At 41.0% G+C, this 22,701-nt stretch overlaps 1 protein-coding gene across 3 annotated transcripts in view; it reads left to right on the plus strand.

Moving 5' to 3' along the window:
• RBKS (ribokinase) overlaps positions 1-22,701 on the plus strand; it is a 1,304,045-nt gene that overhangs the window by 1,066,207 nt on the left and 215,137 nt on the right. The window lies entirely within an intron of this gene.

The raw sequence follows: 22,701 nt of genomic DNA on the forward strand, positions 1-22,701 counted from the left end.
TGATGCCTGCCATTTTCAAGGTGTTAGTCATAGTATGACTTGAATATTCCCACTGGCTTAAGCCGTTAGGCCGCAGACATGAAGGTAATACTGGAATGAAGAACACATGTAGAAATGACTTTCCACTTTGATGAAATCAGTTCACAGCATCACAGCCACAGAACACACACATGTTGTCTTTTGTTTTTGCATTCTTTTTTATTTGGCCTTTTTGGCCATTCTGATATCAGACCAATTGCACATAGAACAGAAATGTTTTCTTTAGTGTTAACAGCCAGTACTAACTAGCTATTTTTTAGACTTCTGGCTTAGGATAACATTTTCCTTAAATCCTTGTTTTCTTGTTTTGCTACGCACATAAAAGTCTTTTTCGCCAAACTAAATGCAGTGAATTTCATCATGAGGCTGCTGCTGATTTATATATAATGGATGATAAGATCATTTATCACAAGTAGTTACTAGGTATGCAACCCAGGAAACCATTAAGGAGCCTAGCCCAAATTTCCAGTTGCCCTAAAGCACTGTCTGGTTAAGTGATTTGCTCAAACCACAGACCTCTCAAGTTCTTAGCACAAGAAATTTGGACAAAGCAAAAAATAATGGGGAAACTAAGGCCCCAAAAATAGGGACACTTTTATTATTGCTCCTGTAAACTTAGAAAGTTGCTAGAATAAAAGGTGTTGTGTTAGCATGTATTTTCTGAAGGCTGTGAAGTCTGAAACTCAAATGTCTGTTATTATTTAGTGATTTCAATCCTCAATGATTTGCCAGAAAAACACAAATTTTATAAAGAACAGACCAAAATATGAGGAAAAAATCTGGATATTGTGTGAAAATCCAGATACTTGAGAGGTATGGCTCAGGGTGACTCAGAAGACAAATGAAGACTGAAGGAATTAAACCCCTGTACCATAAAACATAGTTCATTGATAGTTCAAAACCACAGTCCTGTACACTAAGTGACATACGAGGTGAGTGAAATTATTTAATATGATTGGCTAGTACCTCTTTGTCTTATGTGACTGATATCCAGAAAATAAAAATAGCAGTAATTTTCTACTGGTACCAGTCAGTTTATTTACAGAAGTCATCATCCATCACAAATATGACTGTAGCATTTTCACCGTAAGTGAAACCTTAAGTCAGGCCTAAAACAAAATTTCCTTAGAAAGAATTAGGACAAAGAAATGTTAATGTTTCCGTGGGAAACACCCTTTCCCTACCATATTAAAAATACCAATTGATGTTTATAAATCTTATCATAACTGCTTCTTGACTGGCACTGCAGGATCCTTCTTCAAGTTTCTTGTATCCACAGGTACATCTCTGTTACAGTCTCTTAAATGATCCCCAGAATGCAGAATGGCATACATTCTTAGTGGTGTGCTTTATCAGTGTAACTGAAGGGCATGCTGACTTTATCTGTTCTATGACCAGCACTTGGTTAAAACATTTCATACTTTTAAACTGATGTGAACAAAAAGAAGACAATATTAAGAAAGCAGGACAGGTTAAATACTTCATATTGCTGTAAAAGACAGAAGGAAAAGCTCTGTAATAGTTATTTAAAGGAACACTCCACCCTAGAACTAAAAAAATATGTTTTTTTCAGTCTATCTTTGTTTCCAGATCTATTTTAACACCTAAAATTGACTCAAAGTGCTTTATTAGTAATTTTAGCTATTTTACCACAACATGGCTACCGATGGGGCTTGCTATATCAACGTGATCTTCTTCTCCTTCAAGCCTTTCTCTTTCCCATAAAGCATTTCAAGTCTCCTTTCTGTGACTCATGCCAGACATAAGGAAGTAACTGTGAATTCCCATGCCATTGACATATAATGGGAAATCTGTGACTCACTGTCAGTTTGGATTTCGTCTGTGTTAGGCCTGCTCATTTTCTGTTGCTAATCACCCTCATTTATGTTTAGATCACAGCTTGCTTTACAGTATAATTTGAAGTTATCTAGCAGCAGACAGAGTTGTAGCTAAATTGGATGCCTTTGTTCTAAGTGTTCTTTTGTAGTCCTGCCTGAATTGACATTCCCCTCCTCCCATACTACTGCAAAGGTGTGAAAACTGCCACTGCAACTGACAGCTCACAATTGAAAGGAAGGGAGTGCCATTTCAAATGTCTTCCCCTCTGCCTGCAGAATCATTTGTTAGACAGCAGCAGAAAGATTTATGTAAAAAATTTCAAATTAAATTTCGTGAAAGAGTTGAGGATAATTTTTGATTATTTCATTGTGTACACTTTTTTTATTTCCGCCTTATTTCTACAAGACATTATTATGTTCACTTATGTTTGTTTTACAATCTCTTTGAGGGACATTAGCCTAGTGACATGTTTTTGTATTTTACATGATGTTTTCATCATCTCCACACATTTTGAAGGACTGTAAAACAGTAGATAGCAAACCTGTGTCTATGATGCTGGCACAGTAAAATTATGTACTGAAAACTCACTGTTTTCTATACTCCATGCAGTGAATTTTTTTTTGGGGGGGCTACTAATTATTTTGTGCATGTATGTATCACTTGCATAATGCATATAACTGAGGCATTTTGGGATCTTAATATGATCTCCTCTAATTCAGCTGAAACTATTTAGCAATCCTTTAGTCTTTTATTCATATTAGTAAATTTACTTTGAGGCCCTCCCTGCTTTTCTTTGCGCATATTTCAAATCTTACTGCTCCACTAGTCATATATCGAGCTGTTAATTGGCAGCAGACACTACTCAGCCAAACACAGTTATTCATATTTTTCACATTACTAATGTGACTTCGGTCTTTTTAAAACAACAAAAGAGACGTGCCGTTCGCAGAAAACACCACGTAAGAGGGTTAACACCCTTCAATCAAATACGGATTGCAGCATCCAGTTTGCAGTTGTACTACCTAAACTTGTCAAGTCCGGCAGTAAGCACACTACTGTCAGTGTCATGAGTACAGAATGACAATTTTGACTCCATAATTTTCCTGTCTATGTTATTACAGGTCACTGTGCCAGGCACTAGACATAGCCTTCTCTCAACTAAGGAAAATTCAATTTGTGTCCAGTGTCTTTGAACAGAACATTTCCCTGTGAATTCAGTCTTTTGCTTTTCATATTGGACTACTCAGACTCATAGGCTTGTAGTTTCTGTGCTCATTTCATCGTTCACCTCATAACACTGCCTGCTGGTGAGACACTTGAGTATGTTTGCGATGTGACACACGTTGGCAGTGTGCATACAGCCGATCATGGCCCTATTGTTTGGCCGGGCGAGTGGTACATCAAGGTCTGTACAATTGCACGTACCTGTGACTACCACATGTTTGATTTCACCTGGGTGAACATCAATTTCAGACCTGGCATTTGTTCACATGTTGCCAGTCATGACAAAGTATGCAGGTTCCTTATGTAGCATCCTGATTTTTTCAGAATCCCTCTTGAGACACAGCAACACCGACAATGGAACCACAGATCTCAACACTGGATTGCAAGAGTTCTCAGACGGGACTCAGGAAATCACGATTGTTGTTACCACGTCCAGTAAATGACCATTCACAAGCTAGGTACCTCAGGGCTCCATGTTGAGATCACTCCTATTTCTCGTATACTTCTGAGACGTAAAGTCTAAGCAAGTTTGCAGATGACTGGATAATTGGGACATATAACAAATTCTCCCATGACACAAACATCTTACAAGCAGGTTTACCACAACTAACTCGTTCCAAAGCCATGTACTATAACTCATTGGCAAGAAGTGCAATATAGTGCTTTTTGGCTAAACTACTACCCAGGCTTGTAGTTTCCTGCTAATACTGATCAGAGACACTTTCCCTTTTTGGGATTTTGCTCTATCATATAGTAGCTTCCTCCTTCTGTTATATAGCTTATTTATGGCCGGGGTCCACCAGACAGGTCTCCTGTCTTTGGAGGAGTGAGTCTTGGTTTTATTTGGGATAGCATGCTCCATGCATTCCTGTAGGTGTCCATAGAATGCTTTTGTAAAGGATTCTGCATTTTGGACCGCAGTTTCCACTGGCCCGGGGCCTTTGAAAGATTCCACCTTGGTTTTGAGAAGTGTGAAGTTTGCTTTTGAGAAGTTCTTCACCGTGGTTTCCTTGGCTGGGGGTGGGGACGGAATATGGATGTCCAGTGAGATTAATTTATAGTCTGATGTTACCAATGAGGGGTATACCTCTGGTGTGAAACATAGAGACCCCATGTTGGTGATGACCAGATCCAATATGTTTTCCCCTCTTGTGGGAGTGGTGACCAGTTGTTCCATAGCATATGAGTTTATAAATTCTAGGAACCATTGGGTGAGGATGTTTGGGCTTGAGTAGTTTTCCCAATCAATGTTTGGGTAGTTGAAGTCACCCAATATAATGGTGTTTGGAGAGACCTTCATATTTTCCAGCATTCTCAGGAAAGCCGAGTGGAGTTCCTGTGTTTGGGAGGGTGGTCTGTAACAGGCTACAAACTGAAAGGCAGTTTTGCCCACTGTTAGTTGTACATGGATGGTCTCCGATGCTTCGTGCAGTACCACTAACCTGGAGGTGTGGGTATCTTTGATGTATATGGATACTCCCCCTCCTTTTGTGGTTTTGTCCGAGTTTTGTGGCCGAAAAGCACGGTATGAAGTATAACCTGTCAGTGCTGGGGTGCTTTCGGGAGCCTTAAACCACATTTCTGTTACTGCACAGATATCGATATTCTCCATACTGAGGAGAGTCTCGAGTGCGTGCATCTTGAGGTTTAGACTTCTGGCGTTGAGCAACATTACCCTTAGTTTTTTCTTTGTGTTTTCTATGGAGGTGGGTTTGTCTTTTGAGCCTTGCCTAAAAAAGGCACTATGGAGGAGGCAAGAGCCTTTGCCAATATTCGAAAACCCAGGGGTGACAGGTGCAAGCCGTCCCTTGTGAAGCAACGTGGCTTGTCGAGCATGTCATCCCAGGCTGACAGATACTGGATCCCCTTTGAATGACACCTATACTTTAGCCAATTGTTAAAATTGATCATTTTGTCTTTATACTGTGGCATCATTCTTGGTGAGGGCAAGATGCTACTCAAGGTCAGGGTTGTACCGGCCAGGGCTACATGATCAGAGAGCTCCTCTATGTCTCTTTTCATGTAGTCCAGGGAGGTACTTCTCAGGTCATTCACACCAGCATGGACAATGACAGAGTCATATTTGTACTTGCTTTGGAGTGACCTGAGTGCATGTGTTATGTGGCGGATCCTGGCACCAGACAGGCAGCTTAGTGACCTTCTCCGTATTCAGTCTGGTGAGTGGGACGTCAGTGTGTCTGACAATAGAGTCACCTATTACAAGTGTATCCGGTGTGTTTAGCCTTAAGGGCTGTGACTATGTGGCACACTGACTTTGTGAGTTATGTGTTACGTGGGTATTGTTGCATGGTGGGGGTTGCTTGGATGTCTGCTTTGGAGGTCTCTGCCGCTTAGGCAGATTTTTGTTTAGAGCCTCCGAGTATGTTTTTGTGTGTTTGGTTTGCTGATGCGATGGAACTATGTGAGACTGGATTTGTGGTGTGTGTGGTTACCTTTTCCTCCTGACCAGCTGTGCCAGTACTGGGTTGAGAGAGCTCAGCCTCCAGTTTGGCTATATAGTTGCATCTCTCACATATGTTTGAGCTTGTTGGGAGGAGGACAGGGTGGTCTGTGTACATAAGGCAGTTGTAACATTGTCTCAAGATTCCCTATCTATGGTCCCTATCCCTATCTATGGTGTGATCCCAGTTATTCTCTTTAGGGGTAATATTTAAATTATCAACCTTGGGACAGGTAATGCCAATTAATAACCTATTGGGATAGGTTATTTCAAACACAAAAGTGAAAATTAGCTAGATAAAATGGCCAGCAAGAGAAACTATCCTAGTACTTACCTTACCTATGAACCTATAATCTTACATTTCTCATGCACATACAAATAATGCATTAAAAAATCAACAAAAACTTGGAATCTCTTACTGATCCAAAAACTCTCAAAAAAAAAAAAAAAAACACTTTATTCAGCTGCTTATATTTTTCTAATTTGTGTTTCTTCCCACTATTCGTTACTTCATCTTGCTTTGCTTTTTTCCTGCTACCTGCTGCCTGTTCTCTAAAGTGTTCAACTGCATATTTTCTGTTGCATTTATTACTGCTTGTTTATAGCCTGTCTAAATTATTCGTAAGTGTTATTCTAAGCTCTTAGTTTTGGTTTAAGCACTTGGGCTTTAGCAGGGCCGGTGTTAGCATTTTGGGGGCCCCCAGCAAATGTCAAGTTGGGGGCCCCCTAGGCACTTCCAGTATAAGCATCATCCTAACAATGCCATCCATCCTAAGCAACCTTTTATTTCATGCTGCAAACTTTTAGGAGCAGTATCCACAGACAGACCTGCAGCTACAAGCTTTTACATTACAACAGGCCTATGTATCACACTATCACTATGTTGAGCTGTCTAACAAAGGGGCAGTTAGAGTTACTGGCACTTAGTTGCAACAGTGATACATTGCAACAAGTCTATGTACAGGTCTGGACTTAAAGTGAAATGATGACTGGGCCTACATTTCAACACCCCCCCCCCCACACACACACACACACACACCAGTCCTCTCCTCTGAGTCCTTCTCCTTTTGGGCTCCCCATACCATCCATGTTACCTTTTTCTTCCTTATCTCACATTTTGCCTTACTCTAAGCTTTTTCAAGAAGCCATAACTTTCTATATGCTCTAAAGTGCATTTTACACAACCTTTTCATCCAATAATAGCTTGAACAGAAATTATGATTAAGGAAAGAAATTCACTGTTGTGGTTCAGCTTTAGTTTTCCTTGCATCCTTCAACACACCTTTCCTGAACAAGACAGCCCAGTAATAACCATTTAGAAAATAACTCAAGTCAGGGCCCAAGAAGCCACAGGTTTACAGATGGTCTGGGATGCATTTTAGAGCATTTTTTAAACATTTTACTCCAATGGTTGCCTAAATAAAAATTATGAAGAAAAAAATAATTTCAGTCTTATTTTTTCTTTCAAGGCATAATTTGTGCCCAAGGCTTAATTTTCAAAGCTGACAAAATTGTAGCTTACAGTAAACTAACAAGCCAGTAGTTGTGAGAATATTTAAGTCTTATCTGGAAATACTGCCTACCTCCTAACTCTCTAATAAAGACAAGTCACTGCCTATGCATCCCTCTGGTGTTAGACTGGGATAAAAGCAGAGATTTAAATTGCCTTTGTCATATATTTCAAGTGACTGATGATATACATATACATAGCATGTTCTTCACCCCAGCCGTCAAAGGTAGCCGCATGTATATGTGCCTAGTATGTGATTGTGAGAATGATTTCAGTAATATTCAAATTTGTTGCTCCTAGACAGTACACCTCTCTTACACAAGCTATAGTAACCTTCTTTGTATACCTCTGAGGTCTGTGAGAAACACTGCCCTCAGCTCAGACACAAGCTATAATGACTTCATGTGCACACCTCTAAGGTTTGACTGTGATGAAAATTAAAGATGTAATATCCACACAATCTCTAGCCCCGCATAACCTGTAGCAGCTTTATGTACGCACACACATTTGAGCAGGGCTGGTTTTAGAATGGGTGTGGTTGTAAACAGAGGCTATTATTAGCTTTATCCTAAAAGGGTCATATATCAGCACCATTCAGGTTAAACAGCGTATTCAGAAAATTGATACATTTTTCTCCAACAAGCAACAGCTTTGGTGGGGGCCCCCACAGAGCCAAGGATGATAAAGGGAGTCCCCATTATCCATTTAGACAGTCTGGTGAGTGGGGGCAACCAGGCTCCAAGAATATCTAAGTGTCTGAATGTTCTGTGATATATGTTCTGTCTTACTTTCGAAATATAATTACTTGTTAGGTACATTTTTTACTGATACACAGAAGAATAATGTCTGTGTCCTGGCATTATTGGGTGCATGCACAGATAAAAATCATTGATGTTTTTTACACACACACACACACACACACACACACACACACACACACACACACACACACACATACACACGCACACACACACACACATACACACACAACATGCATGCATAAGCCACAGCAGTACTAGTTATGTACTTAATTTCAGCAAACAGCAATGCCTTGTGCAACATTGGTACTGCCACACCAGATTAGTCACTGCTGTTTAGCAGTCATCAAACAGCAGAAGCAGTAAGATTTATCCCATTGAGGAGTAATGCATACTTGTCACTGTCCCTACTTTCACAGACCTTCCCTGATTTTGTTCATACTTTTGCTTTATCCTTCGTAAAAGTCTGATTTGCTGGTAAATCATTCAGGATTACAAACAGTCAATTAATCCAGACATCTGAGTTTTATACTTATTGTCCAAAAATAGATGTTGATGCAAAATATGTTATTCTAGTAACTTTATAAGTGAATTAGATAAATATTTAAACATATTTATGATTCTGAGCATTTATTCTATTATTTTTGGGATTGTACTGAATTCTTAAGCAAAGAAATTGAGTTATATAATCAGGTGTTCTGGTATTAGTTATAAAACTACCTGAAAGAGAAACTATCCCTGATGATCGGAAGCATCAGCTCTTCTTAAAATCCAAAGTTTGCACTGAGGTAAGTCACTCTGGGCTGCTGATCCCTCTAGTGCTTATATTGTTCATGTTCATTATCATCTTCATCCTAACAGGGTCATATCACAGCCCTGTTCATGTTAAAGAGGATAATTAGGAAATTAATGCATTTTTCATTCCTCATTTTTCCCCAATCAGCAGCAGCTTTTGTGGGGCTCCACACAGACAAAGATGATTAAGGGGCCCCTGCAGCCATGGTTTTGCAGGGACTAAAAGCTGGCTATGTAGTTAGTTTTAGTGGAGCAAATGTCCGAAAGCAGGGTTTAACTAAGCCAGGAGCACTATGTCAGTAGTAAAATATTTAATGGCATTCTGATGCCTGCTACTTGACAAAACACCGTTACTACAACCAGAAATATCTTTGAATTTTAAGGGAGATATAAATAAGAGTTATTACCCTCATAGTTTATTAAGTATGCAAGACTGCTGCACTAGCTTTTGCTGGTTTTACAGATGTGACAAAATATCAGGATAAGATAACTTGCTGTGGTTGGGGGCCCGCAGGGAACAGGGGGCCCCCAGCGACCGCAGGGTTCGCTGGTGCCTAAAACTGGCTATGGGCTTTAGGCCCGCCCCTTACCTCTCCCTGGCCTTTCTTCCTCAGATTCTGCCAAATATGGATGGACAATTTCCTACAGTTTCTACTGCCAGTCTGGTTGATATGGGCATCCTGAGACAGTGCAGCAACTGCCTCACATATACAGGCAACCATCTACTACTACCAGCTAGGAACACAATTTGTGAGAGATACATTTTCATTAGGAATGTACAGTCCAAGCTATCTCCACCTCAAGCCAGTATGTCTGGCACTGAAAAGGTTCTCAACACAATCACTACACTTCAAACACCACCTGCACCTACACAACACACACCTACATATGCGGAGGTCCTCCACATAAACATACCCAAACAAAGGAGACCTCCATGGCAAAAATACATGCGATCTCCAGAGCCCTTAACACCACATACCACACATAGTCCACACACCCATACCTCACAACCACTAAGGGTTTACCATAAACGCAACATATTAGTCATAGGAGACTCCACGATGAGACACACAGCTGTGCCTATCACCAGGCTGGATAACGAGAAAGTCAGTGTTAGTTGCCAGTCAGGTTATTCTCTTACTAATGTGAATTAGGGTAATACTTAAAAGTTATACCTGATTCTGGACTTGTAAAGGCTCCAATGTGGTGCTAGTTATGCACAAAACATGGCACAACTATATACTGAATGCATCATTCATACTTACCTCTTCCTACAACATATACTCCAAATTCAATATTTGACATAAACAATGAAACAGAATTTAAATGATGTCATAGATAAATACATGCACTAACCTGTAGCATCATTCAGTAGGCTTGTAACCATGTACCAGAATGTCTCACTACAGCCATGTTGTCATGTGCAGCAGACTGTTGTTTCAATTGAGCCAGCAGGGGAAACCTACCCAGTATCTGAGCAATAAAGCATGGCCATAATCACTATCACATACATCACAAGAGGTGAAGTGACAACTCTGATTTCACAACCACTCAACAAAACTAATTATAAACATACTGTCACTATCCACAAAAGGAAAACACTATAAATATTGTATAAAAAAATAGCTAATAAGCCACATGAAACTAGAATTCTTTAAAAAAGTAGTAATTTAATTTAAAAGACTGCACTAACTGCTTCCCCAGCCTTCCCTTATGATTATGAGTTCCATAACTGAGCAGAAGCCTTTAGACAGCGACACACATATTTTATAAAACAGCATAGCCACCCCAAACAATTAAGCCAAACCTTATCTCTCCACATGATGCACCTACACAATATCTGACTTTACTACTTTGTACTTAATTCATGAATAGTTTACACTGGTTAACACATTCAGATAAATTCATACATTAAATGCATGAGACATCAAACAGCTCAGCATTTAAACATCTCATTCAGTGAAATGAAAGTCAATACCACGCCAGAAACCAATGCAGTTATCACCTCATCAAGTTGGATATGACAATCTTCACCTCTGCTGGCACCCATTGTTTAATCCAGTATGTCCAAGATCACAAACACTTAACAGAAATTCAAGGATGACTGTAGCAATTATAGAACAATTAACATGCAAACCAGTTGACTCAGGCTTCTCTTATCACAAACTGAGAATTGTGTGGCTATTTTTATATATTTAATCAATGTTGTAATGAACATAAAATTTAAGAACCAATTTTCAGTGGAAACTGATATCTTCAGCAAATGATAATAAAGCTATGTATACAGTTGAGAGAGCCCTATTCATAGGCTTGTAACACTTACAAGAAATGTGAAAAAATAATTTCAGTGAAAAAAAATAGTTGCCCAAGAGGAGAGTTGAGAAACAGGTTTGGCAAGAGAAGAAACACATTCAATTTAATGATGTGCTCCCCCTGCGAGAACCAAAACCTATAAATGTATGAGTTGGTTTAAGCTTATAGATACTGGCATCTCAAGATGGCCTGAAACACAAAAGCATTTTGGGTGATATACCTTTTTTGTTGCAGTCATGTAAACGTGTTATAGTTTTGAAATGCACTCACTAGTGCACATACTGTCTAAAATACCATGCATATACATTTTGTCCAAGTCTTTTGAAAAATATCTCAGCCTTCAGTACAGACAAGACAGCACATACTTCTCCACTCCCACATACCAAAAGTCCATGCAGTTCACCGAAGAGTCACCAGGAAAGAAGGCCTAAGCGTGTTATTCCCACTAACTCTGCTTCAATACAAGGATGTGACATGTATCTGATCAGACTTATGCAACAGTTGAAATGTTTCCAAAGGGTGACATGAATGAGACATGTTGGTGAGATAGATGTGTCTCACAGTATCTCCATGCTCTGTAACAGGATGCCCTTGATGCGAAGCAGAGTCTCTCCAACCTAACACCACTCTAAACATTCAGCTGTGGTACCACCTTTATCTTTAATCCAACCGGTGGATACTTTGTTATAAGAAAAGAGCAGTCCGGGTCTAAACTGTCTGCAAACACAAACAGCTAAAGTTAACTTTCAGTATGTGTCTACCTGTATGAGCGAATATTCATTATCCCCTGGAGAGCACTCTGCTTTGGCTTGTAAGCAGCCCACACACACACACACACACACACACACACACACACACACACACACACACACACACACACACACTCTCTCATCTTATATATTACCAAAATTCCATCATTCCCCCACTCAACCACTACCACCGTACTACTACTCACACCACCACTCCTGTCTCACCCTCACTCAGCTCCCCTCCCACCAATTCAAGAACCATCCATATGCACCTCACACATATTCTATCAAATAAATTACTCAAACAAAAAGCATCTTTACAACTCAACAGAGTAACCCTACCACCATACCTATTACCCACAAAGCACATATCATAAAATTTCCCTAGTAAACAAACACATTCAAAAACTGGGAAAACTAATAACCTCATGCATATCAAAACTAGCCATAAGTGTAGACATCAACCCCAACACTGGCCCTACCATCTCCAACAACACTGGTCATAATCATACTAGAAACCACAATTTCTCCCAAATCACAGCCAATAGACAGCCAAGTGACTCCCTTCTACTAAGCGTAAATATTAGAAGTATATCCAACAAGGTCCATGAACTCCATGCCACCATATACTTGTACTCCCCAGATATAGTCTTCCTGACAGAAACCTGGCTAAAACCTCACATTAACAGTGTGCACATCCTCCTTACTGGTTACGGCATACTGACAGTAGACCGGCAAAACAAGAAAGGAGGGCGCTGTAGCTATACTATTTAAACAGCATCTAAACATCCAGATCTTAAATTCATCAGCTCCACAAATAGGCAATGAAGAAATAATATATACCAATCTCAAAATAAATGAAAACAAATCCATCAACATAATTGGCTGCTACTTCCCACCTGGCCAAAACATCACTCCGCTAGAAAAACTCCTCAGCTGGCCTACCCACCATCTCCCACAAGAAACTATAACTTTAGGTGATTTCAATATTGACTGGCAATCCTGTTCTGGCAATCAGCCAACCCATCACTTCAACCTTTATGGCTTCACCCAACTAGTCCAGTCACCAACCAGGATAAATAAAAACTCCAACAAGCACACTAACCTGGACTGGGTATTAGTCAGTAAGAGCCCCCAGTCATATATAACAGGCAGCTTAACAGATAGCCTCAGTGATCACTCCATAACATTCCTACTCAAAAAATACCTATACCAATCTAAACCTGTCATCTACCGTAATTTACGTCAAAAAATAAACTTTAACCCACTCACATTCTTCTCATCCCTCAAAGAATGTAACTGGCATCTTCTGAAGTACCTCAGTCTTGATGACGCAGTGGAATATTTTAATACTACCTTCCTGAGGCTCCGTAATTACCACACCCACATAATACTTATAGGTAAGATTATGCCATCCACGTTCAAGGAAGATATAGTTCCACTCTTTTTGGCCCTTATTATGGCCATCATGGAGTACAATGCCCCCTGTGGCATGTATCTGAGCAGACACTTGCAACCATTGGAATACCCACAAACATTTCTCACCAGGAGAGTTCAGAGCATGAATACTCTGTCCTACACTGATCGCCTAAAGGCTCTGTCACTGTTTTCAGTCCCCTGCAGACTGCTGATAGGGGATCTTTGCCTGACTTACAGGGCTTCATCAGACTCATCCCTGATGGATCTGTTGCAAATGGGCAAAACAGACAGCACCAAAACACTAGATCCAGGAATCAGAACTTCACTTGTGACATAAGCAGGACAAGCTGGAAAGACAGATATGTGTCCCAAGGGATCCTCACGCTATAGAATAGGCTTCTCATCCATGTAAAACTGACCCTTTCCAAATGAAATCTTGACAATTGGATGGGAAATCATAAATTTACACCCCATTCTCACCCGCATATCCATGATGGACAGAGACTGTCAATAAGAAAAGTATTATCCTAATACCCGCCCCACAAATCCTTAGTTAACTCCCTACTAACATGCCCTCCCCCCAGTATGGATGTCCATGACACTCGGGACCCAAATGGTTAGGGGAGAGCAGCTAGGCTTGTATGGGTCCTAGTGGTCGTTAACCTAGTAACAACCTATGAACCTGAGTTACTTGATAGATACTAAATTGACTCACAATTACAACCCAGAAATTTCAGGTGAGTGGCTATATCTCCAGTTCTGACACCAGTGGAGTACCACAGTGCACTCCCCATGTCTAGTTACAGACAGCAACCCACTAACACTATTATCAGAACTGAGGTACCTAGGGATCTTTTTCTTACCAACAGTGCAGACTACAAGAGCAACATATGTTAAAATAGCAAAGACAGTCAGCAGAGAGGGATAGACTAAGGCAGCCTGAACTGTGTGCAGACCTCCTCAATCTGGATGTTGAAAAATCTCTTAATTGTGGAGCCCCATCAGTTTTGGATTTGTCAAAAGAAAGCCCTTTAATGTTTCCTCAACAAATAAAATCTCTGGTTTCAGTACCACCAGATATTCTGATAGAGTAAAAAATCTGTTCCTCTATAAAGCATCCTACAAATCCCTGACAGGGTCATGTCCACTACAGTTCTCATGCTATGAATGATGTGAACCTGCACTATCACATCAACGGTTCCAGATGGCATGACAAGTACCTTACCCAGTGCATTCCACATTTGTAAAATAGAATGACTTTACATATCAAGCAAACAGTATTTACCTTGCAACCTTTAAAACCAATGTGGATAATCGAAAGTTTGCTTGTTTGTTTGTTTAATTTAACTGTGGAGGCTGCCCACTAAAGTGTGCTAGCCTGTGTAACTAATTTATCAATGTTTCTGCATTTTCTGTGTGTTTCTACCAAAAACAAAAAATAATCCTTGTTTTCCCGCCTTCCTCGACTAGTTTAGACCAGTTTACAGGCATTGCTGTATTCTGGGCTGTGGTGTAGTCCCTGTGTTGTCCATTACCTTACTTGGATAGAAGGAAGTTTCTTTGCTCACCAGTGGGAGTGGGGAGCCTTGAGCAGCCTACCTGTCCTTGGGGGAAGTGACCTCAGCACAAGAAGCTGTACTAATTGGTTGTTTGGGACCATTTCTAGCTCTTCTGTAGTTCACTGTTTAAAATCCGCCTCTGGGCGTTTTTTTCTGGCTATACTGACAAGCTCCACGTGGGTTTACAGAGTGGTCCTATCAGCAGGGAACTCAGAAAAGCGACTACCTTCTGGATTTAAGTATCTTTGCTTTTTTTTCCACTTGAAATAGCTTCTGTAGCTTACCTTGAACTAGCCTGAACTGTTTTTTAACTGATTGCTGCATTATTTTAAAATCTGCACTTAAAGTTACATAGGTTCATAGGTTCATAGGTTCATACTAGGCTATCTGCCCGAGGGCATTTACAAGCCTAGCCCATCGTTTTGTGGCTTACGCCACCCCTTTAGTATGGGGAACTATACCCATTATTTTGCTGTGCCTCTGTCGAGCAGTGACACTGAGGTAATCCCTGGGGTAATATCTGCGATCTCCCATCCATTGGTCAAGATTTCTCTTGAACAAGGCCAGTGAGGTGCTCTGCCTCACATGTACCGGGATTTTGTTCCACAGCATAGGGAGTCTTTGGGTGATGAATCTATCCCTCCAGCACGTCCTATTAATAGCCGTGTCGAGGTTTAAGTCTCCCGCCCTTGTGGCTCTGATGGATCTAGATTTTTTGAGGTGAAGCATAGTCATCAAATCTGGGTTTGACATGGCCTTGTATGTTAGGCAAAGGTCACCTCTGAGCAAGCGGTAAGCGACTGAATAGAGCTGGAGTTCTTTCAGTCGGGCAGTATAGGACAGATTTTTGAGACCCTTTATCCTTTTGGTGAGGAACTTTTGTGGCCTCTCCAGCTGCTGCAAGTGTCGGGTCAGATACATCCCGAATGGGGCATTGTACTCAATCATTGGTCTGATGAGTGATGAGTAAAGGGAGACTATGACCTCCCTTGATCTAGATGAGAATCCCTTCATGATAAGGTGGGCAATGTAGAAGGTCTTCCTAACTACTTTAGCTACATGGGTGTCGAATGACAGACTACTATCAACCTGGGTCCCCAAGTCCCTGATAACTTCTTCTGTACTCAGTGGATTGCCACCTATTTGGTAGCTAGGGGTAACCTTGTTTTTCCCAAAGGGTATGACTATGCATTTTTTGGCATTTAACTTCAGGCTGTGGTTCTGGCACCAGTTATCCGTTTCTGTGAGACCCTTCTGAAGGATATCTGTGTCAGATGTGTTTTCTACTATGGCGCCCAGTTTGCAGTCATCTGCAAACTTTGTCAGCCATAACCCTCCTGTGTTTGCTTGTACTTCGGAAAAGTAGATGCCAAACAAGAGTGGGCCCAGGACTGAGCCCTGTGGGACACCACTTGTGACAGGCTTTGAGTCTGACATGGCGCCAGCAATTCTGACCCTGTGGGTTCTGTCACTCAGCCAGTTTGCAACCCATCTTGTGATGTATGGGTTAACATTTAAGCTGATGAGTTTTTCAATGATACCTGAGTGGGGTATTGTATCGAAGGCCTCAGCTAGATCGAGGTAGGCTGTATGGACTGCCTTTCCTCATCAATGGCTTTGGTGACTGTTTGAAGAAGTCAACCAAGTTTAAAAGGCATGATCTGCCTTTGACAAAGCCAAACTGGGTTGGATCCAAAGTCTGCAAATTCCCTATGTCTTTATTTATGAGGTCCATTATGATCCTCTCCATGGCTTTGCAGATAAGGCTTGTCAAGCTAATGGGCGGTAATTTCCAGGGTCGGTGGAGGCACCGCCTTTGTGAAGTGGGACCACAGTTGCAGTGCGCCACTCCTGGGTGCGTATCCAGAGGTAAGACTTTGATTAAACAGCTGTCCTAGCTGTGGGTTTAATTCCTCATTGAGTTCGTGGAGCACACAGCCAGGGACACCATCAGGTCCCATGGATGCTGTGTTTTTTGCTTTGGAGAGAGCAGTTCTCACTTGGGCGCTGGAGATGTTTGGGGGCTGCAATCGTTTGGTATAGATATCTCTCCTTTTGGGGAGGGGAGAAGTTTGCACTGAACCTGTCAGCCAGTATGTTGGCAATGTCTGTAGGATCAGTAATCTTCACATCATTTTGAACTAGTTCTGAGCATATCTGGGAGTTTCCTCCTAGGTTTCTAACATAGCTAAAGAAGGCCTTATGATTGTCTTTTGAGTCTTTAGCTATTTTTCTCTCGAAATTTGCTTTGGATGATTTTATGAGAGCTCTTAGTTTTTTACTTATAGTGATCAAGGGTGTCTTACCTTTTAAGGATTTTGCTCTATCTTGTAGTAGCTTCCTCCTTTTATTGTAGAGTTTGTTTATGGCTGGGGTCCACCAGACTGGATGCTTGCCTTTGGTACTAAGAGTCTTTGTTTTGTTTGGGATTGCCTTATCCATGCAGTCCTGCAGGTGCTGTTAGAAGGTGTTTGTAAGTGATTCAGTGGCTTGAGTACTGTTTTCCGCCGGCTCGGGGGCCTTAAAGGAGACCACACTAGTCTTTAGAAGTGTGAAGTCAGCTTTTGAGAAGTTCTTTACTGTGGTCTTTTTATTTCAGGTGGGGGTGGGATGAGGACCTCCAGCGAGATTAGTTTGTGATCTGATCTCACCAGTGAGGGGTATACTTCTGGTGTTGAACATTGTGCTCCCATGTTCGTGATGATGAGATCAAGTATGTTATCTCCTCTTGTGGGGATGGTGACTAGTTGTTCCATGGCATTTGAGTTTATGAATTCCAGGAACTTTTGGGCTAGGGTGTTTGGGCTTGAGTAGTGTTCCCAGTCTATATTTGGGTAATTGAAGTCACCTAGTATGATGGTGTTTGGTGATACATTTATCCTCTAGTGTTTTCAGGAAGGCCATGTGAGGTTCCTGAGTTTGTGAGGGTGGCCTGTAACATGCTACAATTTGCAGAGCAGTCTTGCCTATGGTTAATTGCACCTGGATGGTCTCCGATGCATCGTGCGTTGCCACCAGTCTTGAGGTGTGGGTGTCCTTGATGAATATGGATACCCCCCCTCCTTTCTTGGTATTGTCCGGATTTTGGGGCCGGAACGCATGATATGAGGTAAAACCTGATAGCGCTGGGGTGCTCTCAGGAGCCTTGAACCAGGTTTCTCTCACAGCACAGACATCGATGTTCTCCATACTGAGAAGGGCCTTTTTAGTCGAATTTGATCGAAAGTTTGCTTGTTTGTTTAATTTAACTGTGGAGGCTGCCCACTAAAGTGTGCTAGCCTGTGTAACTAATTTATCACTGTTTCTGCATTTTCTGTGTGTTTCTAACAAAAAACAAAAAAAATAATCCTTGTTTTCCCATCAAAGGGAGATCTGGGGCAGTGCATTCAAGATGGAGAGCATTCAATGTTCTACATCAGAGCAAAACTGAGTAATGCAGTGAGGAAATATTCTGCTATCGAGAGACAGTGCCAAGCTATAAAGTGGGCTTTCTATGCCTAGAAATGCTGACTGGTTGTCCGGGGCCTCCAACCTATCAGGATTCCAAGAAAACAGGTTCTGTGCTGAGAGAGAATAATTATTACATGGAAAATCTTTGTGTGCCATTAATGTGCACTCATAATGCAAATTTCAGGGTGGTATGTGGAAATATTCTCATAGCAATTGAATAAGTCACACTATCTTAATTTCCAATCATTATGGTATACAATGGAGTAACCTGGACTATGAAATTTAATGAGTTAGGGAGTAAGTTCTTCATAGAGAGGGTCATTTTTGAATCTGGAAGTGATCACTGAAACTGCTAGCAATTGTCAACATCCTTCGAGAAAGTCTTGTGCAGACTAAATGACTGGTGGCAAAGTCATGGTCTTAAACTTAATACAAATAAATGCATCACCACCACCTTCGGCAAGGGTGATGTTCCTGCAAACTACCACATCAATAACAATACAGTAAGCACGCAGTCAGTGGTGAGAGATCTGGGCACAAAGGTTTGACATCAACCTCAACTTCGATCGCCATGTCTCCACAATGGTAAGAAAGGCATTTTATATTGCTCATCTCATAAGTAAGGGCATTGCCTCCAAGAAAAAGAGATTTTATATCCCCCTTGTACTCTTCCCTCATCAGGCCAATAATAAGAGTACAATGCTCCCTTGGGTATGTTCCTTTCCAAACATCTGCAGCAATTGGAGCAACCAAAACCGCTCCTTACAAAGAAAATTTAGAGTCTTCAAGATCTGTCTTATGCAGACAGACAGAAATAATTCCCACTTTACTCGGTATTGTGCAGACTGCTCAGAGGCAACCTGTGCCTTGCATATAGAGCAATGTCTGACCCAGGTTTAATGGAAATGCTGCACATTTGCTAGTGAAATGACACACTGGTCACTCACTCAAAGGATCTTAACCTGGTATGCAACATCAGCATAACTTGCTGGAGAGACAGCTAGGTCTCACAGAGGTTGCCCCACCTTTGGAACAAGCCTCCTATTCATGTTAAAGCACCTCATTGGTCCTATTTAAGCTTAATTTAGACAACTGGATTGGTAACTGGAAATTCACCCTCGGGGTTCCACCTGTGTCCCTCTTTGACAGGGGCAACAGATGCTGATTTTAGTGTCCACTTGAACCAGACACCCTTGGGAACACATGTTTAATTGGGCTAGACTTGTACGGGCCCTGGGGCTATTAGCCTAGTAAACACCTGTGATCATATGTAAAAATGCTTACCAGACTAAGATAACATTGCTGTAACAAAGACATGGCATTGTAGAAAGTGATAAGGAGTATATAAATAAACAGTTATGTTCAATATCTGCATAGCATTACTGACATTTTAATTTCTACATAAGACTGAATTTTGTTGGTTTGACTCTGTGTTGTGACAGTGTGTGGAATCACATGAGCTGTCACTGGTTCGACTCAATGATGTGCTGTGACTGTGTGGAATCACATGGGCTGTCACTCCAATTTTTCCATAATTTATGTTTGGCTAATGAGACATGAGTATGACTTGTGGTTTAGACTTCTGGCATTGAGTAGCATTACCCTCAGTTTTTTGTTACTTGTGCTATTTACAGAGGTGGGTTTGTCTTTTGAGCCTTGCCTAAAAAAGGCAGTATGCGGATGGCAAAAGTCTTGGCCAGTATTCGAAAGCCTCATAGCAAGCACTTATAAACCCTAGCACTAGACCCTCCTGTACGGTACAGAAGGACAAGGCTCTCTATTCGACCTTACCAGCCATCCAGTAAAACAGTTCACTGTACCTATCCAGACATGTCCAAAGGGCAGTTTCAGGTGTACTCTCCAGTCCAATAGGTGAATGTGGGCATTTTGAGTAAATGTTACAACTGCCTCATTTACACAGACAACCCTCCACCAAACACTAATACATGCAAGAAATGCAATTATACAGTCAAACTGGAGGTTAAGCTCTCTCAACCCAAGACTGGATCAGTCAAGAGAAGAAGGGAAATACTTGCTGCACACCACCAGTCTCACATAGACCCATTAAACTGGCAAAAAAACACAGAAATACATGAAGACATACTCGGAACCTCTAAATAAAAATCTGCAAAAGCAACAGACCCCTCCAAAGCAAACATCCAAGCAACCTCCACCACCCAACACAAATCATGAAGCACATACTTCACAAAACCAGTGTGCCATGCAATCACAGCCCTTAAGGCAAAATAACATACCCAACATACTAGTAATAGGTGACTCTATAGTCAGGCACACTGACGTCCCACTCACATTCTGGGTCTAGCATCTATATCTGTAACAAACAGAGACAGCCTGTAAATCTTACCTTAGCTTACATATAACAAGCTTGTGGGGTGCAAGTAGGATACTTGACCAGGCTTGTAAATACCGTACTGGTCATTAAACTAGTATATAACTATGAACTGATGTGAATGGGTAAATTAAGTCTGGATACAGGTTAGCACAACTCTCAACCTCGTCTCTACAATTACCAGGGACAAAACCAGAAAAAATCAAGGACAGTTTTTAAAACCTTGGAAGTAAATTGGGACAAACCCAAAAAATCAGAGGCAGTTGAGAGGTCTCTCTGACACAGTCATGCATGCCAGGCAAATGTAACAAGAGCATTTAATTTGTTCACATAGGTTAACTACCAGTCATTCTCTGCTGCTTTCATTACCACTACAATCAAATGCAAGGCAGTTATTTAAAACAGCGTGTATCTGATTTATATTCCTCAACTGAACAAAAAAAAAATGCAGCTGTAATGTTTAGCTTCTGGCTATATCCAAGTATAACTGACTGCAGAGATATAACACTTACTTACAAAGCCGCAAATCACAGAGAAACCTCCACAAACATAGCTTTGTAAAGAAGTACATTTAACGTTTGTATGGCAGCTAGTCTCATACAATATATCATTACCCGAGTTGCAAAGGCTTGGAACGAAATTCTGAATATAGACATAAAATCCTAACTATAATAATGTATTAGCAAGCCCTGCACTGATGAGCGATGTCATTACAAATGAAGTTACAGCAAACAGAAGCATAAGTGGCTCAACTAGTGCCCGAAACACATAGGATGAACAAGCACCCTACCCCCTCAGCAAGAGCAAAAAAAAAAAAAAAAACACACTTCCCTGTAATAAGCTGATCTTGGCAGGCATTTTAGACTTCCATTACACAGAAAAATAAAAAATGCACACCCGTCTCTTACACACACAGACACAATCTCTTCTCCATTCACATACACATACACACAGACATTCTGCTTTCATGCATCGCTGACTCTGTCTCATACACTCAGACAGTCTCATCTACTTTCACAAACGCACAATCTGCCTCCATGCATGCACCGTTCATTCTCTTATGCATCGCTAGCTCCCTCTCATACACGTCTCTCTACACAGACAGTCTCTTCTGCATTCACATACATTCTGCTTTCACACACACACACACTTTCCAGTCAACCAGACCGCTAACTCTCGCTCTCAACTCAACTACATTCACAAACACACACATATTCTACTTTTATGCATGCACCGATCATTCTCTCCTGCATTGCTCACTCTTACCCACACACATGCATAGTCTCATTTGCAGTCACACACACTTCTGCTTTCTGCAAACAGTCGCATCAGAGGGAAATTCAAGACCCACATGCCAACCGTAATTACTACTACCATCAGTTAATAAACAGGATTGCAGTTTTTCATTCCTACCAGAGCGTATTTCATCAAAACTTTTCCGGTGCCCTGATATCATCATGACAAGAATAGCTTTGAGTACCTACCTTTACCCGGATATACATTTACGCTATTGGGACTCCGTTACTACCAGTTATTAAAACAAATGCGATTTGATACTTATTTATAGATCCCATATCACCTCAGTTTTAAAAAAATCCAATAAAAACACCGCGCTTAAAGTTTTCTGTTAGTCAATAAAAATGTTATAAATTAAGCATAAGTCCATATCCTGGAAACAACCTTTGTAAATGCTTTGTTGTCCATGCCTGCTGCAGCTGCTCCTACTACTGACGACCGCTCCGGTTTCGTTCAATATTTTTTTTTCTTGCAACAACAGCATGAGACCGGGGATGGCCCACCTAAAAGCTGATTTCAACGCAATTCCAACTGGTCCCGGGGAATGCAAATAATGAGATTTCATGCAATCAAAATGGTAAACACACGCAAACGCATGCATACACACACACCGAAGCAGGGCAAACTTCTGAACTGTAAAAATTGCCATGGAATCTCATGGTTTAAGTCTTATATTTTAGGTTTTCTGGCAAATTAGAGTTTAAAGCCTCAATTAATACACCTCTGACAAGATATCTGGCTGTAAGAAGTTGACCAGTATGTACACGATGATTGTAAAAAAAAAAAAAAAAACGCTACAACAGAACACAACCAAGAAACGCTATAATTACACTAAGGCAGTATAAGGGGAGGCACAGATCTGTATGCTGTAAAACTTTATCAAGTTTTAGAATGTTTTTGCAACTTACCGAAGCATTGCTTTCAAGCACTTTGGCTGCA

This window comes from Protopterus annectens, chromosome 1.part1 (genome assembly GCF_019279795.1).
Source record: "Protopterus annectens isolate FY-2018-M chromosome 1.part1, PAN1.0, whole genome shotgun sequence".
NCBI lineage: Eukaryota > Metazoa > Chordata > Ceratodontiformes > Protopteridae > Protopterus > Protopterus annectens.